At 37.1% G+C, this 14,621-nt stretch overlaps 1 non-coding gene across 1 annotated transcript; it reads left to right on the forward strand.

Moving 5' to 3' along the window:
• Positions 1-877: 877 nt before the first annotated feature.
• LOC128279800 (small nucleolar RNA R71) lies at positions 878-984 on the forward strand. Its single transcript, XR_008269995.1, has one exon. It is a non-coding gene; the product is annotated as a small nucleolar RNA R71 (small nucleolar RNA).
• Positions 985-14,621: the final 13,637 nt, after the last annotated feature.

Genomic DNA, 14,621 nt, shown 5'->3' on the forward strand with positions numbered 1-14,621 from the left:
GTATGGCACACGTGGTTTATATTCGACAGTCACTGGTTTGTTTGTATTTTGATCTACCTCACTTTGACTTTTGCTTACCACAGTTTCTTGCCTCGGTTCTGGTTTAGGCTCAATGACTCCTTTGTCATCTTGAATATTAATTGCGTTGAGTTGTTCCCTTGGGTTAGGTTTGGTATTACTTGGCAAACTACCTTGTGGTCATTTGGAGATTAGTTTGGAAAGTTGGCCTATCTGAGTTTCGAGCCCTTGGACCGACACTTGTTGATTTTTAAGTGCTGTCTCGGTGTTCTGAAAACGGGTTTCTGACACTGATATAAACTTTGAGAGCATCTCTTTAACATTTGTCTTCTTTTCCTGTTGGTAGGGTGGTTGTTGGTAGCCCGGAGGATGTTGTGGTCTTTGATTTCCTTGACCGCCTCACGAGAAATTGGGGTGGTTCCTCCAACCTACATTATAAGTGTTACTATATGGATTGTTTTGAGGTCGAGGATTATTACCCATAGAGTTTAATTGCTTGTTATCCATGTTGTAGCCATAGGTTTGGTATTCCAAATGTTTTGTTCCACCTCCACTTGTTTCGTACTATATTACTGGGTGAACTTGTGAAGAATTAAGAAAACCATCAATCTTTTTCTTTAAGAGTTCTACCTGATTAGAGAGCATGGTGACCGAATCGATATTGTAAACGCTGGCTGTTTTCGTTGGCTTTGTCCTCATGACTTGCCACTGATAGTTTTTCAGTGACATCTCATCTATAAACTCATAGGCATCTTCCGGTGTTTTATTGTTGATGGTTCTGCCAGCAACTGCATCAACCATTTACCGAGTTGAAGGATTCAGACCATTGTGAAATGTTTGTACTTATAGCCAAAGCGGTAACCCATGGTAGGGGCATCTTCTCAAAATGTCATTGTATCTCTCCCATGCATCGTAGAGTGTTTCTAAATCCATCTACACAAAAGAAGAGATATCATTACGTAATTTAGCTGTTTTAGCCGGCGAAAAATATTTTAGTAAAAATTTTTCGATCATTTGTTCCCAAGTAGTAATTGACCCTCGTGGTAACAAGGTCAACCACTGTTTAGCTTTGTTCCTCAATGAAAAGGGAAACAACCGAAGACGTATGACATCATCAGAAGTGCCATTAATTTTAAATGTATCACATAGTTCTAAGAAGTTGGCTAAATAAGTGTTGGGATCCTCATCCTGCAAACCATCAAACTAAACAAATTGTTGTATCATTTGAATAGTGTTAGGTTTTAATTCAAAAGTATTTGCAGCTACAGTAGGTCTAACTATGCTTGATTCAGTTCCTGTTAAAGAAGGTTTAGCATAATCATACATAGTGCGTGGAACAGGATTTTGATTAGCCGCAATTGCAGGAGGTAGCTGATTGTCTTGGTTTTTAGCCATCCCTTCGATTGGGGGTTGAGTATCATCTTCTTGCTCATTCTCTGTATATCGTAAGCTTAGCCTTATTTCTCTTTGATTTCTACGAACTATACGATTGATTTCTTCGTCAAAAAGTAGTGGCCCTGACGGGTTTCTTCTAGTCATAAACTATAAAAACCTGCCAAGAGAAGGAAAAAGTAAATAAGTAAGTAAGTAATAATAATAATAATATAAAGTTAAATTGCAAGAAAAATAAATGGCTAAAGTAATAAAAATTGAGCGTTCCTAATATCTTAGTTCCCTGGCAACGGCGCCAAAAACTTGATCGCGTTATTTCGTGATAGGTTTTAAATATTTATAATTAATCATTCTTGAAACTAACTATTATCGCAATGTAGGCAAGTGTACCTATCAAGCAGTAGTATAGTTTTAGGAAGATTGGATTGTCGAACCCAAAGGAACTAAAAGTACTAGTAATGTCTGTCTTTTTATTATCTAGCCTAAGAATAAAGGAATTTTTGTTTTAATTAAATAATTATCTAAACTAAGAACGCACAGAGAATGGAATTGGAGAATTGTTTTTGGAAAAATCGATTGAATGAAGACAATACCTAAGGAAAAATCCACCTAGACTGTACTTGTTATTCGCTCGAATCGCATTTATTTATTCATTTAACTTGTTCCATAGAGATCCCTAAGTTATGTTATTATCCCTATTCAAGACTAATAACGTCTAATCCCTAGATTGAATAACCAAGACTTTTCTCTAATTAACACTCTAGGGTTGCATTAACTCGATCTATGGATCCCCTTATTAGGTTTCACCCTAATCCGGCAAAATCTTGTCACCTTATCTCTAGGCGTGCAATCAACTCCGCTTAATTATGATAAATGTACTCTTAGACAGGGTCTATTCCTCCTCAAAATAAGAGCTTATCTTGAATTAGTATCCTGGGATATCAAAACAAGAATTAAGAACACATAATTAAGATCAAGTTAAATATTTATCATACAATTTAGAAAATAATAACAAGATTCGTCTTAGGTTTCATTCCCCTTAGCTATGTAGGGGATTTAGTTCATAACTAAATAAGAAAACATCTCAGAATAATAAAGAATACAAAACAGAAAGAAAACCCAAAACTCCTGAAGGGGAATTGAGGAGAGATCTTCAGTCTTGATGATGAATCCGACTTCTGAGATGAATCAATCGGCTTTCTTGGAGTAATTCCTTACTCCCTATTTTGTGTGTCCCCGTTTTCTCCTCTTCTAGGGTGTACTTATAGGCTTTGGAATGCCCATGAGCCCTCAAAATTAGCCTTTTTCGAATTGGACTCAACTTGGGCTCGGCAGGGACACGCCCGTGTACGATTACTTCAGGCGGTGCTCGAGCTTGTTAGAATGGCACGGGCATGTAGGATGCTCGTGTGAGGAAGTCTAGGCCATGTTGAGCTCGTACTTTGGCCCATTTTCTTCGTTTTTGGCCCGTTTCTCATTCTTTTTGCTCTCCTATGCTCTCCTAAGTTTAAAACATGAAGTTAAAGCATTAGGAGCATCGAATTCACCAATTCTAATGGAAAATCATCCATAAAATGCTTTAAACATGGGGTAAAATTATGTATAAATTATGGTTTATCAGTGGCCGTGCGTCCCTTGCATCTAAAATTGCAAGTCTGTTAAATGAACAGGGGCTAGACACACGGGCATGTGTCTTGGCCTTGTGAATTTAACAGAATGCTCAATTTTTGGACAAGGGGTGACTGCATGGGCGTGTGACACTTCAAAGTAAGAGAAATTTTCCAAGGTGCCCAAAGTTTATCAAATGTTCTCGGTTTTGTCCCGCATTGCCTCTGGGTATGTTTTAGGTCTCGAAGACCTGTTTAAGGGACAATATGTACATATTTGAAAAGTTTTTAATTTGAGAGTAACTTGGTGACTCGATTTAATATGTTTATGAACGTGAAATCCTGGTAACGCCTCGAACTCTATCCCAGTGTTGGGTACAGCTGAGGGGTGTTACATTTAGTGGTATCAGAGCTACGGTTTAGTCAGTTCTAGGACTACTGTAGAGAGTATTGAGGTTTGCTATACATGCTATTATTTGAATATTGATAGTGTGACATCTCTTAATCGTTTAAATTGTTTTGAATATAGTAAATGTCTTCCAATCAAGCACAAGATGAGTCAGAGGGAGTCGAGAGCCATGCTCCAGCTTCCGTACAACGAGCTGTATCTAGTAGTAGTAGAAGGCTTATGTCTGAAGGCCAGGAAGAGGCCCGAGCTGCCTTCTTTGATATGATTTATGAATGGTTTGGGGATTACTTGAGGAATCACCCCAACATACCAAGACCTCTCCCGTCCTCTAACCAACCTGATGAGGATGTGCCATGGGGTATGGCACCGGTAAGAATTGGTAAGGACCCTGTTGATAAGCTTAGAAAGTATGAGGCTAAAGAATTCGGAGCTAAAGTTGAAGATGATGCCGAAAGAGCCGAGTTTTGGCTTGAGAATACTACACGGGTGTTAGATGATTTGTTGTGCACACCTGAGGAGTGTTTGAAGTGTGCCGTGTCCTTCCTGAAAGATACTGCGTAACATTGGTGGAAGATTGTATCCTCAGTAGCGCCAAAGGAAAATATCACTTGGGATTTCTTCTAAGCAGAGTTTAGGAAGAAATACATTAGCCAATGGTTTCTAGACTTGAAGCGAAAGGAGTTCCTGGAACTCAAACAAGGGAGCAAGACTGTAGCAGAATACGAACGAGAGTTTGTAAGGCTAAGTCAGTATGCAACTGAATGGGTCCAAACTGAGTCGGAAATGTGTAATCGCTTCGAGAAAGGTTTGAATAAGGAAATTAAGTTGTTGATTGGGATCCTGGAAATACGGGAGTTTGCCGCATTGGCTGATCGAGCCAAGAAGGCCGAGGAGCTTAACAATGAAAGAAAGTAAGCAAGGATAGAGGCCCGAGTCCCGAGCAAGAGGTCCTGCGGTAAAACACTCACGTTTCCCACAAAGAAATCATGGAGCTAGCATAAACAATCCATTTCATCAATAGGATATTCGGGTAGAGCGAGAAGCTCTAAACGACGAAGCCAAAAGTCTTCCTCCTCGATGGTAACTAGTGTGGGGAGTGTAGATGATAAAAAGCCGAAGTACAAAAGTTGCAACAAATTTCACTTCGGAGAGTGCCAAGTGAACAGCGGTGCATGTTTTAGATGTGGATCTCTTGACCACTTTCTCAAGGACTGCCCAGAGTGAATCGAGAAAGAAGTGGAAGTAGCCCCGAAGTCAAGTAGTCCCATTTCACGAGGTAGACCTTCGAGATATCCTGGAAGTGCCTGTGGCAGTCGAGTTGCGGCTAAAGACGCTGCAAAACTAGAGGCTCGAGCTCCGGCAAGAATGTATGCGATACGTACCCGAGAGGAAGCCTCTTCTCTTGATGTTATCACGGGTACTTTTTCTCTTTTCGATACATGTGTTATTGCCTTAATTGACCCAGGGTTGACGTATTCATACATATACTCTTTAAGAAAGTAATTCATCTAACTGTTTTGTCCAATGACGTCGTCATGTGTGTGTTTCCCTCATATTATATCCTTGATTCCTTTAAGTTAAATCCGTTCACTTAATAAAATCCTATTTTATCTCATTGTCACTATTGTGTCTCCTTAATTATTAATATGATCACTATCAATAAATGACTATGATAAATTGCTCGTCTGAGAACAAGTAATCTGTGGCCACGTTTCATATTTATCAATCCACATAATGTCAATAAGAGGATACCATTAACTCTTTAATCGAGCTATGAATTCCATTATTTCTAGTAAAGTCATGACAGACAAAAGTCATGTACCCAACGTACCAACTATGGGATCGATCATCTTTAGAGAATAGGCCTCTACTTATATCAAAGCACATGAGTTACATACTGTTAGCTCGGTAACTCAACTTGAAATCGCCAAGAGGGGGTGAATTGGCCTTTAAAAATCTGTGGTTGTTAAGAAAATGATAGAGACAATAAACACTTCAATTTATTGTAGTTCGACCCCAATTTACTACTCTACTATCTTAGCTTTCCAACTAAAGATATTCCTAAATTCACTAATTTGATAAGCTTTGAGGAAAAGGTTTAATCTTAAAATGTCCCTTAATATTTCTACCCAAAATATTAAGATTGCAACTCTTTCAAGGTTTCTACCCAAACCTTAAGACTCAAACCTTCTTAAAGAGTAAATACAAATAGAAAACTAAGAATTAATCCTTACTAGATCAGAATGTTTTTCAATTAAGCACAAATAAACAAGAATACACTTGAGCACAAGAATAAGAACGAAGGCTCACCAGGGTGTATACAGAAAGTATGAAATAATTAAGCACTAAGGTTGTATTGCTTGATGCTTGAGCTTGATGATCTCATTTGTTGTTGTAAGACCTTTGGAAGATGGTATTTATACTCTCTAATTCGTTTCCAACCGTTGTGGTTGTTGGAAACATGAATAAAGTCATTGGTGATGAAAATACCGTATCATTAAATTCACCTGCAACAAAAGGTATTGATAATTTTTCTATGAGTATCGATACTATTTGTAATAGCCCAATTTTGGGCCTAGTCGGAACAGTGGTTTTGGAATCACAAATTCAATGTCTGAGAAATTATTTTTTAATTATTTTATGTGTCATAGCATGATTATATAAGTGCATGAAAATTTTGGTGAATTAATTTTAGTGTTTGTGAGCTTAATTAAGAAAAAAGACTAAATCGCATAAAGGAAAAAAGTTTTGTTTTGCTAGCCAAATGTGTTAAATAGCTAGAGAACCATAATTAGGGGTCTTTAAAGTGAAAATAGGCTTTTAAATTAGTGGTGGCCGGCCATAGAGACAAAAAGAAGAAAGTTGTCAAAGTTAGGTGAGTTTTGGTGACTAAATTGACTAGAAATGAAATAAAATAAAGAGAGAATGATATCATATTTTTCTCATCTTATTATCCACTGAAAATATCAGCAAATAGGGTGTTTTGAAAGATCAAAAATATCAGCCACTTATATTCCTTGCAAGTAAGTGATTTAGATATCCTTTCTTGATGATTTTTGCATTTTTAGGACCCTTGTAGAATGAGCTTTCGAATAAGGGGACTATTTTGCAAAATGGATGAAAGTCTAGGGTTTTGACATGAAAGAATTTATGTTGTTAACTGAAATTTTATGGAAGAAAATGAATCTTGGTTGTTAAACAAACAACTTTTGTGAAAGAGGTTTTCATGAAAACACCTAAATGGGATATTTTGTAACGTTTCTAAAATAGGTGGTATTTGAGTGAAATGTTTGAAATTTTGAGTTGCTATAGGTATAAAAAGAGTTTGGCTAGGCTTATTTAATGAGGAAACTCGATAAAAATTGATTTACGAGTGTAAGGGCAAAATCATAATTTTTGTAAAGTCTAAGGGCAAAACGATCATTTTGCCGAATTGTGAATTGTAGAATATTTTTATTAATGTGATGATTAAATGAGTAAAATTTTATTTTTATAGATCAAGAAATAAAATTTTATTTTTATAGATCAAGAAATATGCAATCCGAACCTAGACTGGGGAAAAGCCAAGCAACGGATTAAATACAATTAGTCGCTTACATTTTGTGTACCGAGGTAAGTTGTACATAAATAATGTAATTTATTTGTATTTATGTATTGTATAATTAATATGGCATAAATTTTGGATTATTCCTGTGAATGTGCATGATGAGAATTGATGTAGTAGAGACTCCCAGTTGAACCTTAGGAATAATTTGGATATCCATGCCATGACATTTGGGTGACATGCGTGCTAGTGTAAGACCTGTCTGGGACATGGCAACAACATTGATAGATGAGAGCCTGTGTAAGACCTGTCAGGGACATGGAATCGGCCTCAAGATATGCAAGTTAGTGTAAGACCTATCTGGGACATGGCATCAGCTTGAGGTGTGTCTGTGTAAGACCTTTCTGGGACATGGCATCGACACAGATAAACGAGAGACAGTGTAAGACCTATTAGGGACATGGCATCGGCCTCGATGTAGTGTAACACCTATCTAGGACATGGCATTGACTTAGATGTGAGAGCTAGTGTAAGACCATGTTTGGAATATGGCATCAGCATCGTACCCAATGTTTGAGGCTTAGTGAATATCCTATAGTATTCCAAATGGTTCAACGGGAAATTTAAGAGGTATATCATAATGATAGAGCTTATGACCATGTTGTGAGTGGTACAAGTACTTATATGAAATTGATGATATGTGAACTCTATTCTTGTTGTACGAATAGTGAGGAATGAACATGAGTAAGTTGTGTTATGAACATTTACTCTTTGTGTGAGTTATGATATATTGGGAGTATGATTGCATGTGGTAACATGGTTGTTATTTCGATATTTAAATGAAACTTACTAAGCTTTGTGTTTACCCTCTTCTTTTCCATTTTCTTGTAGCGCCTCTAAATTAGCCCGTGGATCAAAGAACATCAGAGGCATCCTCACACTATCACTCGAAGCTTTTGGTATAGTTAGTTTTGTTATCTTGAGTATGGCATGTATAGGGATTGAGTCTTTTGTTATGTGTCATATTGTTAAGTTAGCCAATTATGTGACTTGGGATGAAATCCTTTTCTTCTTTTGTATAAGGCCATGGTTAATGGCTAATCTTCATTATTGATAATTACAAATTATGATGCTCCTATGGATGAACAAAATGTATGAATGACCAAGTGCATATTTGGTCCGCTTTTAAATGTCATGTTGTGGTTGATTTAGTTTTATATTGTTGTGTGGATTGGAGATATTTGTTGTTGTGTAGGTTGGTGTAAGTAAGGGTGGAAAAAAGGCTTGGTAGATAGCCTTGTTTTTGTCCATACGGGTAGACACACAGGCTTGTGTCTAGGCCGTGTGCGACACACGGTCAACCCTATAGGCATGTTGTTCAGCCGTGTGTCCCCTGCTCCTTAAAATTTCAAGTCAGTATGCATGATAGTAAAAACATGGGCAGAGATACGACTGTGTGTCTTAGCCGTGTAGAGGACACGGCCTAGTACACGGGTGTGTGCCTTGGCCGTGTGCCCCTAAATGGTTGTTGACATCAGAAACAGAATGTTAAGGTTTTTGGACACGGGTTGAGACACGTGCATGTCATGGCTGTGTGAGGGACACAGGCCATGGACACGGGCGTGTGACAGGCCATGTGAAAACCCATGTAGGTTTGAAATAGTAATTAATTCTACACGGGTTAGGGATATAGGCATGTCTTGATGTGCTTAGGCCGTGTGAACTACACGGGCCTTCAACATGGCCATGTCAAGAAGGCCACACAGACGTGTAGCCCTTCCACATGGGCGTGTGCTATTGTTTCAAGATTCATTTTCTAGAGTTTTCTAAAGGATCCGGTTTAGTTTCGAATCATCATTAAACCTTGTTATGGGCCTCGTAGGCCCATAATAAGGAATTCTAGATAAGGATTGAAAAGGTTCAAATTTGATAGTTTTTATGATTTTTAAATGTTGGAATGCATGAGTTTAAGTTTAGTAATGCGTCGTACTCAGTCTCGGCATTGGACTCAGGTAAGGGGTGTTTCATTTAGTGGTATTAGAGCTACGGTTTAGTGATTCTAAGATTAACCTAGTGTAACATCCCGAAAGAGGGCCTAGTCGGAACAATTATTTTGGGACCACAAATCTGACGTTGAAATATTTTTTTTATGATTATTGTGAGGCCTAAAATATGAAACTATGCATGTGTTAAAGTTTCATGAAAAAATTCTATGAGTAAGGCGTTCAATTGAAAAATAAGGACCAAATTAAATAAATTGCAAAACATGGATTCTAGAAGCAATTTGCATGAAATTTATTTAGATTAGTATTTAGAAGGTCCTAAAGAGCAACTTGCCCAATTTCTAAGTTTTTGGACAAAAATAGCATGCATAGAAAACTTTGAAAGTTTAGTAAGGAGAGGCATTTTGGTCATTTGATAATAAAATCAATAAAAAGGGAAATGAAGGTAAAAATCAACCATCTTCTCCCTTGTACCAGCCGAAATTCTCAAGCCCTCCATAGTAGGGTTTTCAACATTTTCAAGCTCAATAGTAAGTGACTCTTAGCCCCGTTTTTAATTTTTTTGTATTTTTAAGATCCTTATAACATGTTCTCTCCATTTATACCTATATTTTAAGATAGGATTCATGTATGCAAAGTGACCAATGTGTGACATGTTTGTTATTTGATGTTTTATGGGAGAATATAAAAGTTAGATGTGTGTTAAACATCTTTTCCTAAGTGATTTTTCATGAAAAGCCCGTAAAAGGACCTTTTTGTAAAAGGTACAAAATACGTGCTAGAAATGCGAGTAGAGAAAAATGTGGGCTAGTATGAGTTTATAATGTATTCAACTTGGCTTGGGTAACCAAGGAATTGCATGTATATCATTTTACGAGTCTAGGGATTAAATTGTAAATAATATGAAAGGATAGGGGCAAAACGATCATTTTGCTCGGGGGAGAAATTTAGGCTCAAAAAGAATAATGTGAGATATTGATAATTCATTTATATTGTTATAGACCCCGAGGAACAAATTTCAGAGGTCGATCGAGGAAAACGAAAGGTTTTCGAATAACTGAAATGCGAAAAATCGACACAAATACCAGGAAAGTTCGAATAACTTAAGGTAAACCAATAATATGCCTAAATGCATGTTTTATGAATGTGTGATATTTGTATATAATGATGGCATGAAAATCCTTGAAATATGTTAATAATAATGACAAGATGATAAATGTCCCAGTTGAAGTAAAAAGGGAAATTCGATGGATAAACTATGGCTTACATGACTTGAGATCCTGCATGTGTTGCAGAAAAAAGATTTAGCCCGAACGAATAACTCGTTGATCTAAAATATATGAAGGATCTAGCCCGGACGGGTGTTCCTTAAGTGATCGAGCCTCCCGAAGAATATGTGTGCAATAAGGATTTAGCCTAGACGGGTAATCCAATTAGGGTCTGAATTTAGCCTGGACTGATAATTCAAATCCGAGCTCGTTAAAGGTGTTTGTCACTATAAGGGATTTAGCCTGGACTGGTCATCCCAACAACACTCCATGAGTTTATATTATGGAGGATTTAGCCTGTACTTGTAATCCCACCGTAAGATGTGAGGTTCGCAGGAGTGCGTAATTGAGAATATCACTCTTATGACTTGACGGTAAATGGATAATCCATCGAGATTTTTGAGGTATTCAACGGGATTAACATGAGGTATAGATATGAAAATTTTGGATGGTGAGCTCATCTAAGACAAATTACATGATGAATTATTATGGGACTAACTTGATGTTTGAGTATGTAATAAGAGGCTATCCTATATTTATTGGATTAGTTGTCTAACATGGTTGTATGCTAATTAATTGGTAAGTTTACTTCCCAGTTATTTTGGCTTACTAAGCATGTAATTGCTTACCCCTCCCTTTTTCCTGTCTTACAGAGCTCGAGGACTCATAGATATTGGAAGACGGTTGGAGTATTGTCAACACTATCTATTTGTCCTATTTTAGCATATAGATACTTCTATTTTGTTACAATGGCATGTATAGGTTTGTGGTTACTTGGTATTATATGTCATTGGCTGGCCAATATAAAGGCTTAAATGTTAAACCTATTCTTTTTGGTATATGGCCACAAGACATGGCTCATTTTGTTGTAGGTTATGACCTACCAACCATGTATGTTTATGTTAGAAATGTTTTTGTGATGATTAAATGTGGTATATTGGCCAACCAATGACATATAATACCAAGTTTCAGTTCTAATATTACCTGAGTCGGGAAAAGGTTTTGTGCTCTACAGCAATGCTCCTTAAATAGACTGGGTTGTGTGCTTATGCAAAATGGCAAGGTAATAGCTTACGCTTCACGGTAGTTGAAGCCGCACGAGAAGAATTATCTGACACACGACTTAGAGCTTGCTGCCATTGTTTTTGCCTTGAAAATTTAGAGGCATTATTTATATGGTGAGACTTTTCGTATATTCACAGACCACAAGAGTTTGAAGTATTTGGTGACTCAAACAGAATTGAATCTGAGACAACGTAGATGGTTAGAATTAATTAAAGATTACGAGTTGATTATTGATTATGAACCGGGAAAGGCGAATGTGGTCACCGATGCGCTAAGTAGAAAATCTTTGTTTGCATTGAGGGCCATGAACACTCGATTGGCATTGTTTGATGATGGATCGGTCTTGGTAGAGCTAAAGGCTAGGCCGACATTTCTTCAGGAAATTTAGATGCTCAGACTAATGATAGTGACCTGCAAGCTAAAAGAACTCAATGTGAGTTGGGCATCAAATCAGATTTTTAGGTCGGTTCTAATAGATGTTTGATGTTTAGAGACAGAGTATGCATACCAAGAAACGATGAAATTATTCAGAGAACTTTGCAAGAGGCACATGATAATCGTTTGTCTATTCATCCTGAAAATACCAAAATGTACAAAGTTTTGAAGAAAATGTACTGGTGGAACGACATGGAAAGAGACATCTCCGAATTTGTATCAAAATGCTTGATATGTCAGTAAGTCAAAGCTGAACATCAAGTACCTTCAGGCTTGTTACTGCCTGTGATGGTCCCAGAATGGAAGTGGGACAGAATTACTATGGACTTTGTGATAGGATTACCATTGACCCCGAAAAAGAAAGATGCTATATGGGTTGTGGTGGATAAGTTGACAAAGTCGGCTCATTTTATCCCGGTAAGGACAGATTATTCGTTTGATAAGTTGGCCGACTTGTTTATATCTGAGATTATGAGATTACACGGGGTACCGCTATCGATTATTTCTGACAAGGACCCAAAATTCACTTCAGGATTTTGGAAGAAACTACAAGAAGCCTTGGGTACTAGGTTGAGCTTTAGTACAGCTTTTCACCCACAGACTGATAGTTAATCTGAGCGGATGATTTAGATTCTTGAGGATATGTTGCGATGTTGCATCCTCGAATTTCAGGGCATCTGGGAAAAATACCTACCATTAGTAGAGTTCGCCCACAACAACAGTTTTCAAACGAGTTTGAAGATGGCGCCTTATGAGGCCTTGTATGGCAGAAAGTGCCAAACTCTATTGTATTGGACAGAACTCAAAGAGAGTCAGATTCACGGAGTTGATTTGATCAAGAAAACTGAAGAAAAGGTTAAAGTGATACGTGACTGCTTAAAAGTGGCATCGGATAGGCAGAAGTCATATGCTGATTTGAAAAGAAAAGAGATCGAATTTCAAGTTGGAGATAGAGTATTTTTGAAAGTATCTCCATGGAAAAAAGTATTTAGATTTGGCCGGAAAGGCAAACTGAGTCTGTGATTTATCGGACCATACAAGATCATTGAAAGAGTTGGACCATTAGCCTATCATTTGGCATTGCCACCAGGACTGGAAAAGATTCATGACATGTTCTATGTATCTATGTTAAGGCGATATCGATCAGGCCCGTCTCATGTGATTTCACCGACAGAGATTGAAATTAGACCGGACATGACTTATGGTGAAGAATCGGTCAAGATTTTGGCTCGTGGGGTTAAAAAGCTGAGAAATAAAGATGTGACTTTAGTAAAAGTTTTATGGCATCGACATGGTATGGAAGAGGCTACATGGGAGCCAGAAGAAACCATGAGAAGCCAATATCTGAACCTGTTTACAGGTAAGACTTTCGAGGATGAAAGTCCTTAAGGGGGAGAAATGTAACATCTAGAAATAGGGCCTAGTCATCGGAACCACAAATCTGATGTTGAAATATTTGTTTTATGACTATTATGAGGCCTAGAATATGAAAATATGCATGTGTTAAAGTTTCATGAAGAAATTCTATGAGTAAGGCGTTCAATTGGAAAATAATGACCAAATTAAATAAATTACAAAACTTGGATTCTAGAAGCAATTTGCATGAAATTGCTTTAGATTATTAATTAGAAGGTCTTAAAGAGAAATTTGCCCAGTTTCTAAGTTTTTGGACAAAAATGGGCATGAATGGAAAATTTTGGAAGTTTAGTAAAGAGGGGCATTTTGGTAATTTAGTAATAAAATCAATAAAAAAGGTAAATCAAGGAAAAAATTAGCCATCTTCTCCCTTGTACCATCAAAAATTCTCAATCCCTCCATAGCTAGGGTTTTCTACATTTTCAAGCTCAATAGTAAGTGACTCCTAGCCCCGTTTTTAATGTTCTTTGTATTTTTAAGATCCTTGTAACATGTTCTCTACATTTATACCTATATTTTAAGCGATTCATGCAAAGTAACTCATGTGTGAAATGTTTTTTTTTTGATGTTTTATGGAAGAATACGAAAGTTAGATGTGTGTTAAACATCTTTTCCCAGGTGATTTTTCATGGAAAGGCCCTAAAAGGACCTTTTTGCAAAATGTATAAAATATGTGGTAGAAATGTGAAGTAGAGGAAAATGTGGGCTAGTATGAGTTTATAATGCATTCAGCTAGGCTTGGGTGACCAAGGAATTGCATGTATATCATTTTATGATCCTAGGGACTAAATCGTAAATAATGTGAAAGATTAGGGGCAAAACGATCATTTTGGTTGGGGTGAAATTTAGGCTCGAAAAGAATAATATGAGATATTGATAATTCATTTATATTGTTATAGACCCCGAGGAACAAATTTTGGAGGTTGATCGAGGAAAATGAAAGGTTTCGAAATAACCGAAACGCAAAAACCGACACAAATACCAGGTAAGTTCGAATAACTTAAGGTAAACCCATAATATGCCTAAATGCATGTTTTTATGAATGTGTGATAGTTGTATATAATGATGGCATGAAAATCCATGAAATGTGTTAATAATAATAATGACAAGATCATAAATGTCTCAGTTGAAGTAAAAAGGGAAATTCGATGGATAAACTATGACTTACGTAACTTAAGATCCTGCATGTGTTTTAGAAAAGGGATTTAGCCCAGACGGGTAATCCATTGATCTCAAATATAGGAATGAACTAGCCCAAACGGGTGCTCCTTGAGTGATCGAGCCTGCCAAAGAATATGTGTGCATTAAGGATTTAGCCTTGACAGGTAATCTGATTAGGGTCTAAATTTAGCCTAGACTGGTAATTCAGATCTGAGCTTATTAAAGGTGTTTGTCACTATAAGGGATTTAGGCTGGATTGGTAATCCCAACAACACTCAATGAGTTTATATTACGCGGGGGATT

Source organism: Gossypium arboreum, chromosome 8 (assembly GCF_025698485.1).
Source record: "Gossypium arboreum isolate Shixiya-1 chromosome 8, ASM2569848v2, whole genome shotgun sequence".
Classification (NCBI taxonomy): Eukaryota; Viridiplantae; Streptophyta; class Magnoliopsida; order Malvales; family Malvaceae; genus Gossypium; species Gossypium arboreum.